The sequence below is a fragment of the Drosophila virilis genome, chromosome X, assembly GCF_030788295.1.
Source record: "Drosophila virilis strain 15010-1051.87 chromosome X, Dvir_AGI_RSII-ME, whole genome shotgun sequence".
NCBI classification, from domain to species: domain Eukaryota; kingdom Metazoa; phylum Arthropoda; class Insecta; order Diptera; family Drosophilidae; genus Drosophila; species Drosophila virilis.
Genome location: NC_091543.1, coordinates 26,356,014 through 26,376,917, shown reverse-complemented (window position 1 = coordinate 26,376,917; position 20,904 = coordinate 26,356,014). Strand labels below are relative to the sequence as shown.

Genomic DNA, 20,904 nt, shown 5'->3' with positions numbered 1-20,904 from the left:
CTCGTACACTGAATGGCAAGTAAAGCTTGTTTCTTGCCCTTGCCAAGGGTTAACAGAAAACAAAAATAATCAAGTATTTAGCTTTGAAGTAAGCGTGAATTAAAGAGTGGCTAAAACTGTTATCGGGTCAAAATGATTCATGAAGACTATTATTTGTAGTGTTTATTCATCATCCAAAAAATATTGTCAGATACTTAACAGCTTTTGAATTGGCTAAAATATCATAATTAAAAAATAAAACCATGAACTTAATCACATAAACTTAAACTTTGAAAATTATTTTAATATATTTAAAATCAGGCAGTGCATTCACATTGCATTTAAGCTTTCAATTCTTTATAGAATCTGCATCAGATTTGACCCGGTTTAAATTGACCCGTTAATACTTAAACAAAAGCAGAAACATGAAATAAGTGAAGGGACTGTCAAATAGCAAACAGCTTTTGTGGCAATTTAATTTGTTTTGAGCATTCGGTATTGATGGCTACTGCCCCTAAGGACAGTGCGTATGTGTGTGTGCTTCGGATGTGCAGCATGCAATTTACTGATTAATTTAAGCGGTCTAGTAATGCATAAATTAATGTTTAATAACAGTTGCGGGCTGCCAACTTTCCTGTAGGCCGCATCGACAATGGCCTGCCAGCTGGCGGGCATTCTGTATAATGAATGTGGCATCAACCCACACACACACACATACCCACACACACACACACACACACACACACACACACACACACACACACATACACACTAACATTGGCTCCAATTTAGTTAGATGACCATATCAATATGCTTGTGGATTTGAAATTATTTGACAGAACGCTACACTAAAATATATATATCTATGGCCATCCGTTAGAATTTTAGAACTGCGCACGTATTGGCCTTTTTATTCCCTGAAACCCAAAAAGGGCTAACAAACTGTATAATGCTTGAAACCTGCCTAATCCATTGTTGCATAAAATACTAATTCTTATTTTTCGGAGTGCCAATAAAATTATGATTAAAGGTAGATATAATATGATTAACATAGAAACTAGTAAAAAAGTTAAAACAGTGGGCAGTATCTGGCCGAGTATATCTTATAACGCTTTTAATCGATTTTGGATCTTCCCTAAAATACTCAGGCTGGATTTCCCAATTTTTACAATTACCATCGAGCTTTACACACATGTAAAACATTTGTCATATGAAAACTAAAATGAAGTTATGGAAGCAAATGGAAGCACGAGATACTGCAGACCTGATTTCAGAGCATATGCAAGTCAACAACTCTCGTTTAGAGAACTTTGCACTTGTGCTCTTATCGGTTGGGGTGTTAAATCATTTAGCTAGGGGCTAGCTATAAAGCCATCTGAAACAGCAGCATTACGATCCATGGCAGTTGTTTGGCTGCTCAATTGTTGCTGTTACTGGCTAATTTGCTGCCAATACACTTTCAGTTGTTTTATTTACGAGCTTGTTTGAAATTACAACTGTTTGCCCAAGGTTTGCCCCAGACTATCAGTCTTTGCACTTGTGAGGCATTGCTTTATGAATAACATAGCATCCTCGCACACACATAGATCCACTCTCACACCCGCATACGGATGATATGTGCTAATTGTGTTGGAATTGTAAATAGATTGATGTTTGAAAACGATATTTGGCCCATGACCAATTTACGAGATGTGACCAAATGTGAGAGTAGGCAAAATGAGTGCACAAATTAAATTGGCTTTGATATGAATGGGCACAATAATTACACAAATGGCAAATGGCTGTTGCACTTTAGATTCCACCCTGATTTTCAGAACATGCTAGTTGAGATTTGGCTTTATTGACTTTGGGTCACTTAACTTGAGACAATTTTTAACTAAATGGCATTGCGACAAATTATCTAGCTTATCGAGAATGCAGAGAATGCAGCAACCGGAGAGGGAAAAGTGAGATAGAGAGGTAAAAGTAAGAGGCTCTAGTCGGGAGCTCCCGAATATAAAAAAATATCCGGAACCCTCTTATTCCAACACCAAATGCATTTCGCTCCTTTGAAGTAATAAAGATAAATTACAAAAAGAAAGTTCCCTTGGCAGGGCTCGGACTCGCAACTGACCGCATTACTTGCAGCCGACACTACTCAACAGCCACACCCGCTAAAAAAAAAAAATAGTTTCCCCGGTAGTGCTCGAGCTTACCACTTACCATAGCCTCCACTCAACAGCCAAACCAATCATAAAGTCGTAATGAGAAAAAACGAATTAAAATAGCAAAACAAAGAACAATACAATCGCAATTGTAATGCTGTTAATAGAATTCGAAGCAGACGCGCATGAATGTGTGTGTACATGTATACTGAAATTCTTTCAATGCGCTAGCTGCCGCAAACACGAGGGATGTCATCTTATTGTACCATAGAATATATGTGTATTCTCAAAAAGTCAATTTAATCAAAATTGTGGCTTAAATTGGTGGGCAATATAACTTGATTTATAGTTCTGCGGTGGCGGTGACGATAGGTATAAAAGGAAAGATACTTGATATATATATACTATTGTAGAATAAACATATCAAGTTTCGTGACTCTAGCTCTTAATTTTTACCAAAATTGCTCGAAAAACCGGATGTCGATATCGATTTGTATCGATTCTTTGGAAACGGAGTAAGTTAACGATTGTCTGAAACAAACGCGATCTGCGCAGGCACTAGGAGCACCTACAGCTAAAATTTCAGTCTCTAGCTCTTATAGGTTCTGATAGCCTTGGGTTCATACATACGGACATATGGACAGATAGATAGACGGACCAATTCGGCTATTGATTTTGATCAAGAATATATATACTTTATGGAATCGGAGATGCTTCCTTCTGCTGGTTACATACATTTGCACAAATACATAATACCCTTTTTACACATTTTCAATGGATTCAGGGTATAAAAAATATATATATATATAAGGCACATACTTGGATGTACACATATACTGAAAGTGCAATTGAAAAACTACAAAAAAAAATAAATGAAAAAAATGGTCAATTAATTCTAATAAAATGTCATTTTAATTGAAATTGTGCTACATGTTGTAGTTTTTGATTTTATTGTGTCTGATGGTGTGTGGTGTCAGATTGCGGGTTCAGTTTGTCCTCATCGGATTTCAAATGGGCGACTTAATTAATTAATATCAACACTTGAGCTGTTTTATTTGCTCTGACACTTTTCATCTGTTCAATGATATCATTTCTAGGGGTAATTTTCTGCTATTTAAGTTGTTGTTATACTTGCTTTATTTATTTGCTATGTGATTGTAATTTATTGGTCATAGTCGCATTTGTTGGCACTTAAATTCTTAACTGGCAAAATAAATAAATAAGACCAAAATTCGGTGTCCCATAACGAACATTAACAGTCCTCAATGGAGCTTTAACGAAAGATTTAAAAATGTAGTATGATTTTGGGCATAAGCTCATGGTGGCACGCTTTCTCGATCTAAACGAATCTGTATAAACTGTTTGTTTTTATTGTAAAAAAAAAAGAAATCCGCAAACCAGACATGATACAATATTAGTAGTTGTGATTATGTAGAAAATCATATTTTATTTAAGAGATAAACTGGTTATCATGAAATTGTGCGAATACCTGGAAATATAATAATAAAATGTATATATTCCAATTAAATTAACACTCTGTTATAAGCTGTCTCTTATTTACCCAAGCTAACAGTGAATTGCTTGCGGAATTGACACCTTAGATTTTTAAAGCCTACCGCATAGGGCGGACACAACAAATGTGATGCTAATGACAGCCTGGCATTAAACTTATACACACACCACTCACACACAAATGGACAAAACACAGTTGGAAGCCCAGAAACCTTGGCACCCAAATCCCAATAACCCAAAGCTATCCGCCTGCCACCCTTCCACATGCCAATGGAAATTGGAAATCCCTATCAAAAACCCAAAGTAAAAGCAAAAGCAAAGTCAAAATGAAAATGTCGCTGCAAAGTACACAATAAATTTGCATGCGACACACACATACACACACGCACATAAGCCCACACACACACATAAGTTTATGAATAGGAGTTGTTAGTACAATAACACACACACACGGCAAAGAGAGTGAATGAAAGTAAGAGAGATAGATATACACATGCATAATGCCTAATAATCCGCATATTGTAATATCTGTATTATATGGAAGCCGCCAAGGCGACGCGAAGCGACACGGCGCAGCGCAACGTTTGTTGCAGGCATTTGCAACTGTGTATGAATGTCATTATGTGGCACGGACAGCTACGATTTCACACCACCAACCAGCACCACACTCTCTGGTGCAATTCTCAATGCCCCACACTGTGTAAATATTGTATAAAAATTGCAGCTTAATCACGCCCGAAACATGTGCATCTGAATGTGGCGCTGCCAAAGTGCCTTCAACTGCAGTTGGAATCCAGCTTGTGTGTGCGCTTAGGAGTATGTGCACCCGGATGACGCCTGCCAGGCTGCTGCCACTGTTAGACAAGTATCATTTTCGCAGTCACAGCTGCTCTCGCTCTCTCTTTCCGTATCTCTCTGGCTAGCCCCTCACGTTTTAGTTGCCACTCTGTTGCCGGCTTTGGCAGTGCTCCACATGGCCATCATGGCCGGTGCATCCCTGCATTATTTGTGCTCATGTGTGGCCTGGCCTCTCTGTTCCTGCTCCTTTGGCTGCCTAGCTGGCTTTTATGCCCGCAGATTTGGGTTAAAACTAGCTTCCCTCGTGTATTTAATAGCCATTCAGGCATAGTCATCGCTGCCGCTTGCTGCTACTTCTGCCTCAACATCTGCATTTGCATCTGAATCTGTTTTTGCTTCTGTTTCTCATTGTAATTTGGCTTTACTTTTCTCACATTTGCAGTGCCAATTGAGTGCGGCTTTCAATATGCATATCTCAACTGTACTTTTCTGTGTGTCATGCTCAGCGTAAAGATTAGGCTGACATTTATATTACTTTATATATATTTATATAATATTAATAATCGTACGGCAAGCCTAGCCAGGATTCTGATTCAGTTTTGCAACATCAAGAACTTGCTGATAGAAGAACGGCTGATTGTCTTCAGGTAAATAAATAATATCGTACTACCCTGTACGCTTCTAAGGCCTTGGAGTCCCATTTCCCGTCATATCATCTCAAATGTATTTTCACGAAGATCTTTAAAAGTATGTCAGAAGTTGTATGGCTTGAAAGTCAAAAACATTAGCGATTACTTGGTTGGAAGACTCTTTTTTTTACTTGCTCGAATTAAAAAAGATCTTTGTAAGTCGCCAATTGAGTTGTGGGATCCAAGGAATTTTGTGGAAAAGTATTGTTAGTAGAAAACAAATGTAGAACGGGTGAAGCCGGGCATTATTTGAAGATATTTGTATGTACATGTTATATATGTGTTTTGAAATAACGTAAGCAATTGTTTCGTTTGCTGGCCATGTCAAAAGTGTCGTAAACATTTTGTCAATTTGCCGGAAGCTACAGTCAACTAGCCCCTGCCATTCGGCATATTAATTATCCACAAGACAAACACTTTGTTGCAAATTTGCAAAGCACCAACGGCGTTCACGTCCGCGTTCGTTTGTTCGTTCTGTTTCTTCTTCGTCTTGTTCTCGTTTGCGACAAGAAGTATTCATTCCCTCGTTGCTTCCATCGTACTCATCGTCTCGAGTGCCGCGGCGACCATTAAATATTTAACGCCTGCCAAAACACTAATGACAAACACTAAAACTCGACACTAAATTTGAAATGCTTTAAAATTTTATTTAAGCATCCATTAGGCGGCGCTTAAACAATGCTGCTGCTGCTGCTGTTGCTGGTACAATGTGGCGTATGCGCAATCGCAAAATAAACGCAACATAAAATCAAAAAATGCCAAATAAATTTGCTACTTTAAGCTGTGGCTGCCGCGTCGCAAGTCTCACTAGTTACTGTCGCTGGTCTGAGTGTGTGGGGGCATGACAGGGGCGTGAGTGCGCCAGAGTTACCATACTTTGGTTTTATTGCAGTCTGATGCTGCTGCTGCCTGCTGCCGCCGCCTGCTTTTAACGGCAACGCGAACTTCTTGTTTTTAAAAGATGCCAGTCTGCACATGGCGGCCGCGTTGTCAGTGGGCGTAAGGCGGTGCGCAAGGCATAGGTGAAAGTGCAGAGCGATAAGGTGGCGATACAAACTCCAGCAGCCGGCAACAGCCATACAATTTTAATCACATTAAGTTCACCCAGTAGATAGCCTGTGAGAGTGAGATAGAATTACGGTAACCTCTCGCTTGGTCCCACTCGCCACGGTGGGCTCTGTCGGTAAGTTTGTCTGTGTGTTTGCAATGAATATTTGCAAGTTGTGCCTTCAGCTTCGCAGCAAACACAGCGCAAACAAACTTAAAAACTGTAGCGCACTCAGGCAAAATAAATACTTGAGCAACAACAACAAAAAGAACAACAAGGACCACAAGCGGCGCTGTCTCTCTCGTTTTTCGTTTTCGTTCTTGGTATTCTTTTTGCAAAATTTATTTGGTTAAGTGACTTTGAGCCCCTCTAGCCGGCATGTGTGGGCGTGGTGAGGCGTGGCATGCATATTGAAACAAAGTGACTCCCATTGCGTATACGCAGCGTGGCCATCGTGGGTGAGAAACGAAAAATTCAACTGGGGCGTGGCAACGAGTCATTAGCCAAAGCACCAACTCAATATAAAAAGAGAATTGTATGTCAAGGTACAAAGCCGGTTAATCTTAGATAAGGCACATATAACTGATTGTCTCAGCACACGTATAATCAAATTATTCCGAAATCAGGCGTAAATATATTTGGTCTCACACAAAAGTAGACTAAAGCTTTTTACGAGCAGCGATATTTCGAAAATTTCGATAATACGTTTTTATTTAATATAAAAATAATGTATAGCTTATCATACCTCATTCATTCTTAAGAGACAGTATTGACAAAAAAAAGATACTTTAAATAAAAGAATATATTATTTAATACAGCTTAATAAAGCTTAGAGGATTAGCTTGGACATAATTTTTAATATATCTTAAAAATTCATGTTAGCAGCTTTGATGAAAATAGAGCATACATTGAATGACGACAAATTATTGCTAAACGAAAAGTGTTCAGAATTTCAATATACATAGTTGACAGCACAAAAGCTATTTTCATGACATACTTTGTGACAAATTCTTAGTACTCCGTTGTCAGGGTATGCAAATGAAAACAAAGAAAAGAAAAACCTTAATGCGAGCAGCTGCTGTCGATTTCAATGAGATTTTCCAGACAACTACATCACTTAAGACGCGACATTTTTCAAGACACGCTTCCGTTTGTATCTAAAGCTTTGATTAGCTTTTGAAATGTTGTTGCTGCTGCTGCTGGGCCACTAATTAGAATAAATCTAAATTACTCGTTTTGCGGCAGTCAACGTAATGACTTTTATGCGCATGCTTAAGCCCGCAATTATCCACAGCAGCCAAAGATTAAATCGTGACAACAACAACAACAATAGGATGCAACAGAAACAACAAAAGAGGAAGACAGCCGGCAGCTGGCAGGCCCAAAAATCCACATTATTGATATAGGGCTGTGTGGCAAGAGGCTGAGACCAAGGCCAGAAACAGGAATCGGACAGGCAACCACCCACAAAGGCTTAAAAACCGCAAAAATTACAAAGCATTCAAGATGGGCTGAAAAGAAATGGGCTGTGTAAAAGAGGGCCGAGTAGCAGCAGGCAGCAGTAGCGGAAGGTATTCAAGTGAGGCATAAGAAAATAATTAAAAACATAAAAGGAACTGATTGCATGAGCATGGTCGTATCTAGGACATGCGCCATAAGAAAGCAACGCAGATTCAATTATTGCACAGGCATGAATGATGAATTTATAAAACTGAAGAAAAATCTGATGTAGAGTAATAAATGTAAATCGCAGGTAGCTAGATTATATAACAGTGTGCTTAACAGATATTCTGTTGGTTTTGTATGAATTAGTTTGAGTTTCCTTGAAAAAGCATCTCTAGAGCATTTTTAAAAATAAAAAATATATATCGGTCAATACCTATGACTCAATAACTAAAAGACCAGCGAAAAGCTTATATATTTAGAATATTTAAATCTCTTATCGATATAGCCAAAGTCATCTATACGTTTAAGTATTTGCAAGAATATCCAAAAGCCTAAGCGATTTTAAGCTTTAGCTCGTATTATTAAACGTTAGATTTTAACATATATTATGTTAGTCCATCACTTGCCAAGCTGCACTGTGTCTGAAGTTGAGGCTTCTGCTGATAATTCTATGTGCCAGCATCAGAACATCTCGTGCATGCATGACAAACAACTCCTTTGCTCAACAAGCAAACCATAGGGCACAGAAAAAAAGAATATGTTTGTCAGCAAAAGGGCAACAGAAAAAAATGAATAAAGAAAAAAAAAATGAAGAAAAATATTGTGAAAATGGTAAAAGTGAAATGTCAAGCGAAACGAAGGCAAACACAAAGATGAATCTGAAAGACGTGGCAGAGTAAAAGGCAAAGGCAAACCCGACCCCAAAGGCAACGGCAAAGAAGTTTTTTGCTTTTCAAAGTCACATGGCAAATCATAAATTTAAAGCACACAAAAACACACACAACAAAGACGTGATCCGAGTGGATCTCTGCAGATGGGTTAGTACTGCAACCAAACCCGAACTCGAACTCATATAAGTGGGTCCAGACTTTGTAAAGAAACTCAACCGCAAATTGGGCAGCGGAAGCAGCCCAGTCAAATCAGTTTTCCACTGCATTAAACGACGGCCAGCGGCCCAGCCACACACAAAATATATGTACACATATATGTGTGTGTGTGTGTGTTGGTGTGTGTATAAGCATAGGCTTGTGAATGGGCGACATGGTTAAATATGTAGGCCACCAAGTAAGTGGACAGCCAGTGTCGATGTCCCAAATGATGATGGCCTATCGCCATTGTCTTGGCCTGGCACTTTTTGTTAGAGTGTGGAAATCTGGACGTGAGGCCATTTTCTATATGGCCCGCTTTATGATGGCCACTTGTCTGTTCAACAAATAAAAAAACTAGAAAAATCGTCTAGTATTTGCTACCCGAATTGGAAATACCCTGTTTTGGTATAAAAAATGATAAAGAGCTTCTTTTCTTATGAATTTCTCAAAATTGATTTGTTGGATGGCTAAATAAGCTTACTGAATATTTATTGTCTATCTTGGGTATTGTGGAGGTTAATATCGTAAATTTGAAAAAAGCCCTTACGCCTACATATTTTATTGGCGGGCTTAAGTTTTAATAGACCCTAAATTGAAAGCTGCTTAGTTGGCCAGTCGCATATAAAAAGACATGATAAATACTGTTTATTTATGGGGTATAAATACCTATTATTTTTTTTTGCCAATTACAAGCCCAGAATAACATTAACATCATATAGTTACAGGGTGTAGGAAACCAAAAGGACTTGCTCGTGCGCTCGGTCTTGTGGGCAAGTTGCAACTTCAACTGTCACTCGAGCTATTTGCTTGCGGCAAACTCAATTAAACCAGGGCACTGTACCCAGCACTCTCTTCTCCCTACTTATTCTAGTCCACGATTACTCAGTCGAGTCAGCCATGCAGTCCCATGGGTCGGCCATCGGCCATTGTCATGCAGCGCAGGCGGAGGTCCCGCATTAGGAGTTGAGTGAGCGCAAACAAAATTCCGAGCTGACAATTGCTGTTTAACACAGCTGATTGTGATGCTGTCTAACGTGCACGAAATCAGTGTATTGTATGTAGTGTTGTGCAACGCTTGATATTTTTTTCCAAACTGTTTTCGCAGTGCGCTAAGATAATAAGTGCAAAGATAGTATATAATGAGGTCTCTTGTGTAGTTGTTTATTATAGAGTGCGAAAAATCATACTGTACTGTTGTGCAAAGAAAAACAACTGAAGCCACAGTGAACAACACGTGTTGAAAAAACCACCCAACATTAGAAAAAGTGTTGCATAACGCTTGAGAGTAGTGCTCTTCGCTTACCTTCGCAGCCAACCATTAAACTAATAGAAATATATCAGTATTTAAATAGGGCTTGGCTAAGAATGTTTTTAGTTTCAGAACAGAATTTCATACCAATAGGCCGCACAAATTGGTTTGCTGATTCAAGCCAACCGCAAATATTGCTGAGCCGCATGACAACAAGCAAATAAGCGATGCATTACAGATTTGAGTCAACTGGCAACTGCCGTCGACGAGTGATGGACTGAAAGCTGGGCATATAAAGAGTGCTGCGCGGGTTGGCTGTCTGTGGCACTCTGGTCTGACGAGCTGGCCAAGTAAGTTTCGTATGGGTGTGCTTGTGGAAATGCAGGCAAATTATTTGCTATAACGTAATTAACATGATTTATAGACGAGCACACAACAGACAGCCAACAGCGAGCATCAGTCAGCCAAGCGGGCCACAGAACACGTATGTGGTATGCGTGTGCGATCGTGTATGTGTGTGTGTGTGTGTGTATGTGTGTATATATTTGCGATGTTGTCTGTCATGGCGGTGACAGAGAAGACTTATATTGACAGCTGAACTGCAGCTTTGATGGCCAACTGACTCGTTCCGGGGTCACAGCCGGACCAGATACTCGCACATTCGGCATTTTGTCCGGAGTATATACAGATGTGACAAATATTTGCCTGCGGGCAATTGTACCCTCTGCATTTGTGTATGTGGATGTGTGTCTGCAATTGATTAATTTATATGATTCAAAGGGGCGTGGCTACCTTGATGTGTTTGGAAATGCGGCTAACAAGATAAATAAACATGGAGTGCCAAATAAAGAGATTGTAACAAACTTCCAGATATCTGTTGGTTCTCATATATTGTGCGCTAATAAAAATGTATTTGCTAAAAAAATACTTATGAAAAAATATCAAAAAGAAACGAAAACGGAAGGGAAACGTGATATTCGTTGCGCAAATTCCTAGTAGCGTAGGCACTGTGGGCCTCGTGTCGGGCGTTTAAATTGCTCTAAATATAAGCGCACAAATTACAGAAAATATTACATCGAATTTACGTTGAAAAAATGTCCCAAAAATTGCAAAATCTGCAACTGTAACATATATGCAATTTGGGCTTTAATTGGGCCAACAGCGCTTATTAAAATCCGCACACAGATACAAACACGGACATAAACATTGGCCCTGGCCTGACTCGTTGTGTGTTTACAATTCATTAAACATTCGGCGATTTCAATAAGCATAATATTTAAGAATGCAAAATATTTGCATATATGTATTAGCCAACGGATTTTCAGTACATCAACATTGAAACATTGCAATGCCAACCGACTGTAAAAGGAATATTACATTGTGGACTATCAGACCGTTGCTTTTCTCATCCAGGACGCCAGGTATTGGTTATAAAAGATGCGCAGAAAATATAATGTTGGATCAGAAAAATGTTTCAGTTCAGTTGTTGGATTGGTGAAGTTTCGGTTCGGTTTAGCTTACGGTTTATAACCTGTCTGGATCATAGCATTGTACGCATTCGTGATCTTCATGGCATTTTTCTTCTGTGCATTGTAAGTTCATATATTTTAACTTTAACAATTGACTTTATTTTCTCAAGTTGCTGTATACTTTAATTGTAGAATGTAAACAGCAAAAACCCAGTATAGCTTATCTTCCTTTACCTAAATGGCTATCATTAACTTTGCAAGGAGCATGAGCACAGCGAGTCTTCATATAAAGTTATTTCTGGTTTATCATTTTCTTTCTTTTGTAAACATCACAATTTCTCAAAATTTGTGTGTTACTTTTGGGCTTCAATTCATGCATGAGAAAACTAATGAAAAAAGAAAAAACTGTTACCAAAGGTACGCATTCTTCGATTTGCCCGATATATTTGGTTTTCTGTTTTTTTTTGTTGTGCTTTTTTTTCTTCTTACCACTGCAATTAATTTCGAAACAAACATTTTTTTAGTTGCCGACGGTCATTTTGTTTCAGCTTTTGCACTTTGTTTGGGTTTTTTTATTTTCGTAGTTGTTTTTATGTGCAGTTGTTTTTTTATTCTTCGTATTCTGGTCTGGCCCAATTTGAAAGCAATTTTTTCTCAATATGACACCCACAGCGTCATGTGATGTGGAAACTAAAACTAATGCGGCAGTAGTATGAATACGTATGTATATACTTTCTGCACTGACTGTTGTTCCAGTTGCTCTTGCTGCAGTTATTGTTGGTGCAGTTGCTCTTGTTGCTCTTGTTGTTGCTGCTGTTGCACAAATTGCTCAAGCCACATTGTTGCACTTGGCGAGACTGCGGCTGGTGGAGCGAAAGCGCCACAAAAGTTGCCGTGCGCCCTGCGGTATGCTAAGATTTATAGATGCAACTACTGCTAGCTCTGGTTGTTATTTGTTTTTGTTGTTGCTTGTTGTTGGCAAAAACAATTTTGAAAAGTTTGGCTGTGTGTCTGCAACAGAAACTACATAAAATTAAAATTATCCACGTGCTTTGTTAGCTTTACTTGCATCATACGAAAAATAACACATGCACGTATGTGTACACAAAGATACGAGAGAAATCTTTTCCGAGTCTAATGTCCTTTTGAAGCTGGTGGCGCCATCTGACGGCACCTTTACGCGCGACTGATATTCTTTTTGTCGCTTAAAGTAAATTTACATCATTTAATTTTCTATTTGTGTATACTAAGATCAAATTGCATAAGGAGAGGGCGAAGGGTGACAGAGACCGAGAGAGAGAGCGAGAAAGAGAGAGAAAGAGAGAGAGAGAGAGAGACAGAGAGAGAGAGAGAGAGACTATTTCACTATACACAGTTTTGGACTCAAATGTGCTTATATGTTTATCTTTCTATCGCCTAACATCAAATTTGTTCAGGATCTTTGAGGAATCAATATTTAGATGAAAACATGAGGGGATGAATTTCGCAATTGATGACAAGCTCGGTACATTTATCGATGACAGCAGCGATAAAAGATATCGATTGCAATTAACATGCGTTACATGGACCTAGCTAATTTATTTATAAGCCAACCCTCGCTAGGTTTGCAGTAGAAACAGAAACAATTGCAATACATGAAGCGCATTTGAAAGTTTTTCCATAGTTTAGTTGCGTGCATTAACTTTTTTCAGGTTATTTTTTTTGCTTTTTTCTTGTTGCAGTTTTTCTCTTTTTTGTGCGCATTTTGTATTTATAGATGCGTGGCTGTTAAATTAATTGCGACTTTGTGTCGCTGACACTTGTTTTCTGGATTTTTTTTATTGTTGCTTGTTTGAAGTTGATTGTTTGTTTGTTGTTGTGCTCTTGCTTTTATAGTGGCATCAACCGCATCAACAGCTCTTTAATTAATTATTAATGGCATTCAATTCTGTTGCTTATCGCGCTAATTTTCAACGTCAATTTGCAGGCATTGTGGTGTAAATAATCAACTTTGACTGTTAAACCTATTTTGACGCAAGTCCATTAGAAATTAATTTAATGCTCACTCGACTTTTATTTAATTTTTTAATTTGATCTATATAGCTTGTAGGTGTTGAAATGTGTAGAAGTTGATTGGGTTTATATGATGATGGCGTTTTGATGGTTTTTATCGCCTTGCCTTTTTGTTTTTGAAAAAGGCATGTAACAGCTAATATTTCCGGAAAAATATAGGCTCGTACTACTAGCGATAACTTATTGAATTGTTTGCACGATCATTGCCTTTCGAAGCTTTCGAATACAACTGCCCTAATTGTTATATATTAAGCGTCAGGCTAGGTCTACAGAATAATGTTATGGCATTACAATATATAAAAATAAAATAATTGCACTCATTGGGTGCACATAGCATCTCGCTTTAGTACTCAAATATTTACACAGCTACTTCTATTGTTACTTTTATTTACTATTGAAGCGTAAAGTTCACAGTTTGTCAATGGGCAGCTACACAATTGTCTCCTATGAAGCTGTTCAACTTTCTGCTTATGTTTGGGTTCGTAAGAGTGCCAAAGATTTAAGGCGGAAGTGTGTGTGTGGAGCCATCAATCAAAGTGCAGCCCCGAGCTCTAGAGCTCATCATTGGTAACTGCTCTTTAAACAGTAACAAGTCACTGGCTTAAGAGCTATCGATATGCAAAGAGCTAGCGCTTGTCGTGGTCTACTGCTTGATAAAGAGCACGCGGTAGGAATTGTATAGTGTGTGGATACGTGGTAGGGGGTGCGGTAAAAGTTGGCTGTTCACTTTAAGTGAAACCAAAGTATTAAGATGCTCACACCCCGCGCAGAGTGTGGCTCCACTTGACTAAAATGCATTAATCTTGCACCCACACACAAAGAATACAGTAAGATAAATACGGTTGGGAACAGGGAGTTGAACAGGACTGGGATTGAGAGGGGCGTATTCAGGCGGATGCCTTGGATATCGATGGCAGGCGCTTGATGTCGATGTCGCTGTCGCGGATATTGCAATTTGATGGAGCTGCAGACGCAGCAGCAGTCGGAAAGCCAGAAGCCGCAGCTGGCAAGAGGAAGCGGAAGTGCCGTCTGGTGAGTAAACAATGCCTAAGACACTTCAGCGCTAGCTTACGCCATGCCCAAAACCATCTCTTACTCTCTCTTTCATTCTCTCTGTCTCACTCTCGCTCTCTCTCTCTCTCTTGAGAGAGAGCTCTCGGTTTGTCCCGCCTGCTGCCACTTTGCTAAAGTTTACTTTTTATCTTTTGTGCCACTTGAGCTCAGTGGTTGGGCGGGTCGATAGGGCGCGCTATTGGGTGGCACGCCACATAGCTCGACGCGGGGCCCAGAGATAAATGCGCAACAAATGCAGTTTGTTGAAGTCAATTATTGTGTGAGTAGCTTAATTCGCTTGGCGCACGGCTGTCGCCGTAAAAAATTTGTAATTGGATCCAAATTGGAGCCATACAATGTGTGCTAAGCGTTTTACACTTTAATTAAATAGTTTAGCTTGATGATTAAATTCCACAAGGCATGTTTAAAGAAACCAGACACTTTAAATACCTATAGGTGGGGTTTGTTTTCCCAATGTAACTTATCTTTGCGAACCTCAGGTACATTTATTTTAATGCCGCCTCTCTTTGTGATTCTCATATATGCTTATACATATGCTGTTTCTAAATGGAAGTCTTTCGCTTAGATGACGGCTTTCCTTGAGAGAATTCTTTTGTTTTAGCTGTGCAAATACCATGTACCTTTAAGTTTCATGATCTATTCTCTAGTTACAGCTTGAACCAACTTAAAGTATTAAAGTATTTTTTTTTTTTGTCAGCCTTTGTTTGTCCACAAAGTCTCTTGAGCAATCTCACAGGGTTCACTTCAAATGCATGGCGCTCTTGAGAAACAAATGCACTTTAAGTACGAGTACTTTTAACACTCACGAGTGCGCCTCAAAGCGGCTCGTGATCTGAGGCCAACTTGCGTCAGCTTTTTGTGGGCTAAAAGCAATTCAAGAAAACGAAAAACTGCAGGCACTTAGCTAAGCCCTGACCACGTGCACCAAAGACTCGACAAAGTTGTTACATAGCAACTGGCGGCTGGTATTATTTTTATCAAATACCGTGAGGTTAAGTGGCCTTATTCGAGTGCATTTTGTCTGTTAGACAGGTACTAGCTACCACATCAACTAAAAACATTTTTTTTTATTAGTATGAAGAGTCCGCTGCACTCTTGAAATTTTGGTTTGTTGGCCTTCATAAACCATACACTGATGAAGTGTGATTCAAATATTGAATGCATCTCTCGCCCCAAATCACAAAATACAAAACATGAAAGCAAAGGCCTTGAAGTATCATTGGTATTGTTCAATTACTGAGAGTTCTATGTTGATGTGTAGATGGGTAAAAAACGGATTTTTTATTTTCAACAACGATGCGCATGCCCACTTGTGCATTGGTATATTTGAATCGGTTTGCCGCCAGCTTTAATATTTAATTTTGCAGCATATCAATATTTAAGGAATTTTAGTGTGTAAATAAATTTTTAAAATATAAATTTAACTAACACTCTCGAAGCAACGTTGTCCGCGTGCATTTTGGTTTTTACGACACATCTATGCAATCGCGTGCTGAAAGGCAAATAATAAATAATCGATAGTCTTCGATAGTTTAGAAGCACTTTTTGTAGATTGGTGCCCTTGTGATAACAATTAATATTCCCATGAGATATTTTCATGCGGTCCGCGCATATTTATCTAAGATTTACAAGTTGTATAGATCAGCTCTGCAGTTATCTTGTTTTCTCTACTTATCTTCCTCCCATCGCGCATCACTGATGGCCGATGCAATTGAGGAGCAGATTATGAACTGCACTTTAGTCTCGTGTAATATATGCTTCTATCGATAAAGCCAAGTGAATTAATTCAATATTTGGCTGCATAAATTACACTCGAGCGACATACGGTACGCAACGAAACGAGTGAGGCGATAAATCTTTTTATTTATATATATACTTATATATATATATATACCTATATATATATAGCATTTACCTGTGCCACGCCTCCCTAACTGACTGTCTGCCTGTCCGGTTGTCCGGCTGTTTGTTTTGGCTAACTGTGATGAAATATTACACTTCACGTGGCGTGCATTTTATTTGGCCATAATAACTGAAAAAATTGCGATAAATTTCGTTGGTCTGACTGAATCGCCCAAAACAGACTTATCTGTCTATGCATATATGAATGTGTGAAAGTATATTTTAATATAAACATGTGTATTGACATACTTATGCATGATAAAAATATATATACATAAAGTTCACTTATATTTCAATTCAGATTAAGTTCTATAATTCATCAAGTCGACAGCGTCCTCTATTTGCTTTGTCCCTCTGTACCCTATAGCGAGCCGTTGGCAGTAGGGTATACACGATCTGCTTACCTTATATATTTATATATATGTAAGCAATATATTTATATATATGTAAGCAATGTAAAGTATCTGATTGTTTTTGGTATCTTTTAGTCGTGCACACGTCTTAGGGTTCTTTGACTTGATTTGTATATTTTGTTTTGGCTTTTTCGTTAGGACTGTTGAATTATTGATATGTCTGCTGAATGTGTGTGTGTGTGTGTGTGTGTACGTGTATGTGTGCTTAGTGGACTGCGAGGATTCCAGTTGTGAGTGCCCTGCATAATTCATTATGTATTTCCGTGCCCATGCCACGCCCCTTGCCTTCAAAAGCTACTACGCGCTTGACTGCCGCCACGCCTCCCAGGCTCCACTCCTTCCCTTTACCACATGCGCGCATGTTTCCTGATACTGACGCCTGTTTAGGCATATAAAACATAATAAATTCCTGCTCAATTTTCGTTAGTGGATTATGCCATATAACACACTTTTGCCCTGAGTTTTTAGCATAATAAAGTAGCTCGCTGTAAAAAGGGCTGCGAGCCGCGAGCTCTGGGCCGTAGGGCAGCAACTGTGTTGCACGGTTCAGGCGCATGCAGCATCGTAGATAAGCATATATCAACAACAACAAACAATAATAAAAGTGACGGCAGCAGTAAAAGAATGAAAAGGAAAAATAAAATGCTGTTGAAATATTTTGTTGGATTTATGCGTACAAAAAAAAAGGATAAGAGAGCGAGAGAGAGAGAGAGAGCTGCATCTATTTATGCTGAATATATGATTCAAATTTTCCACTGAGCTGCAGATGGTCTTACATGATTTATAATGACGCAACATCGGCGCGGAGTATCCCTTGCCGAGGGTGCAGATCTACGCATGAAAGTGGGTAATTGATTTGAATGAGAGATCAATGCCGACTTCTTAATAATAAATGAATGCTATTTGTATTCAGTTATTCCTTCTCTCGGCTACATTTTTCAGATATTTGATTTGGGTACCTTTAAGATTCTGTGTTGCTTGAAATCAATTAGTTAAGCCAGTTTGTGAAAATACGATTTACAGGACAGTTTAAATATATGAATATTAATATATGATAAGGATGGAATAGAGTAAAGAGAAGTCTTAATCAGAAATCTGTTTCTATCTTTTAGAATTTTTATCTTCTGTACATGAAAGCCTTTTCAGCTATCGTACGGCTAGAGTTTGAGCAAATTTCAATTAGCATCTGCCACTCATTTGTCCGTCAATCATTTCGCATGCTTTCTTAATTAAAATACTACAAATAAGTTCAAGTTTTCTTGTAATTAAAATAAGTAATATTTGCTGCACACTCAGAAACCAACAAGTGGGAGGGCTTAAATAGAGTGAGTTCGACTAAGAGATACTGTATATGTTGGACCAAACATATATATATACATATACTTATATGGTTCATATGTCTGGATATAGGCACGGGAAAGAAGATGTGTTCCCGTCCCGCCCGTCTTGAAGCAGACATCTAGTATCCCTTTCCGTCTCTAATTTTTAGATTTCTCTAAGTTTTTGCTTCGATGTAATGCCGCGGAGGGTTGACAGAGTAACCATATTGTAAATCAAGGAAGAAACTTTTAACTTTAACTAAAAATGTACTTGTATTAATATTAACTTTGAATGAAGGAACTGGCCGTCACCCGAGAACAGCTTGTAAAATCCATTAAAGATGCAAGTAATATTTAATCTGGCTCAAGCTCAATTGATTGCCACAATTGTTCAAGTGTTTTGTTGGGCTGATGACGTCACAAAAGCAAACCAGCAACTGCAGAGACTGGGGACAGTCATAGGGAGGCTGCATGGCTGTGGCATAAAGCCTAATTGGCCCAAGTGGCTCCCTAGCCCGGTCTTAAACTACAGCTTGACCGCCCTGCAGTTCACTCGTTGTTGTTGTTATTGTTGCTGTTTTTTGCATTTCGGTGCACAAAAAAAGTTGTTTACGCAAAAATGTTGCGCGTCGCGTCCGCCACACACTTTTCAAGTAGAGAGAAGAAGACGATGCTGGCGACGGGGACGGCAATGTTCCCATTGCAGGCAGCGGCAACAGAAAATCCAAATCAAAAACAAATCTTGTTACAACAAATTTCAGCTACTATGCGACCAAGTGGAACAAAGGCGGCCGCCCGAGACGTAGACGTGGTGGGGTGAAGACGTCTTCGTTGTGTTGCAGCAGCCGCAGAATGTCTCGCTGCACAAAAAGAAATGCGCATGGGTAAACACAATGCGAGGTCCTTAGATGCAGCCCGCCTGGCTGCTCGGCTGCTCGGCCTGGCACGTAACACTAATTTGCTTAAAGGCAGCCGCGGACAAACTCAACAAATGACATTTAAAGTGCAGCGAAAAGTCGCTAACTAGCACAGCCCAGCCAACTACATCTGGCCCAAAACGACGACAGCCAGAAATGAAATGCAAATACTATTTACAAACCAGAATAAGTGCGGAACAATGCAGCAAACCAACCTACCTCTGACCAAGTCCTAACTACACTACAAAAATTTATGGTGAAACTTGCTGTTACATTACGGCAAATGCATACATTGGGAATATATTATTTTTTATGACAATAGTTATTTATGTTTAAAATAATTTAAAAAAATATTTAGATATGTATTACTTTAGAATTTAATTAATTAATTAATATAATATATTAGAGCTAGGATACACGAAAAGAGATAGACATAAGGAGAGGGAGATAGATAGAGAGAGAGAGAGAGAGAGAGAGAGAGATGCAGAGAGAGAGAGAGAGAGAGAGAGAAAATAGGGAGAGAGAGAAAAAGAGAGAGCCATAAATTTTTAGTGCACTCTTTAATACAAATTTTAAGGATTCCTATCATAGCAAATAGCTTCAATCTTTCTTAATTATTATATTATATAAGTATAATGGTTTTGGTCTATTTTTATAAATATATAAATATATATAGCTAAGAAGCGCACTTTCGCCTATGTTAGTTAATACCTTTTGTGTTTAATTATTGCCTCTGCTCAATATAGTGTAAAATAAATATTTATTTTATTATTATTTTTTTAGCTTCCTTATATGCATATTTAAATTAATTTGTTTTCTTCGAGTGTAGACCCTCCTAGTCCCAGAATGAATCTGTTCACTGGCCAGCAAAAGCCACTAACAAAATTTTTGCATTGTTGCTGTCGCTTGTCAAGTGTTTTCGGCTGCTGTTGACGCAAGGTCTTTGCCTTGGCAAACTCGAACTGTACGTCAGGAGAGGTTAGAGAGCAGCGGAGGGTGGACAAAAGAAAAGGGGTGTGGTGGGAGGGGGGAAAGAAACACAAAACTTACCGACAAAAGCCTGTGAGGCACAAAATGCGTGCATTCAACTGCATTCGAGGACTCCGACTCGAGTTCTCAATGTGTGTGTTTGTGCTTGTATGTGTGTGCGGATGTGTGTGAGTGCGTCTCAAGATTTTGTGTGCCAAATTGAGTCAATTTCCTGTCTGTGCATAGCTGTCAGTTGTGTGCAGCTGTCATCAACTAATCAATTGCCACATACGCATTTTAAATTGCTCTAAATTCAGCTCTTTAACACATGAGCATGTGTGTTCTTTTTTGTTTATATGTGTGCGGAGTGCCTGAAATTTAATGTCTCTTAGCCGTTGATGTCGTTTTTATTTCTTCATCTTGGGTGTTTTTTATCTATACTCTTTTCTTGATTTTTTTTTTTTTTGGGTTTTTTTTTGTCGCTTGAACTTTTTAATGATCTCTCAAATTGCTTATTTCCTACATGATGCTGGCTGCCGGCAATTACATCCCCGCCCGGGCCGCTTTCTTTGTGTCTAAGCGTTTGTGAAGGGTGTGGGTGTTTATGTCACTTGACACACAGAACAGTGATGGAAATAACGATGATAATAATGAAGTTATTTTTCGTTTTTTTTTTTTTTTTTTTTTCAGCTTATGCTCTAAAGTTTCGACACATACTGTGCGGAGGATATGGGTTTGGGGTAGCCCAGGCGTGTATCTATGTTGTTTATATATATTGACATGTGCAAGTATATTTCTTGCGCCCCAAAATGTCTTCTACACACATTCACACAGAC

General features: G+C 38.8%; 1 protein-coding gene across 1 annotated transcript in view; it reads right to left on the bottom strand.

Moving 5' to 3' along the window:
- The window catches only part of LOC26530364 (uncharacterized), an 89,423-nt gene that overhangs the window by 53,540 nt on the left and 14,979 nt on the right, over positions 1-20,904 (bottom strand). The window lies entirely within an intron of this gene.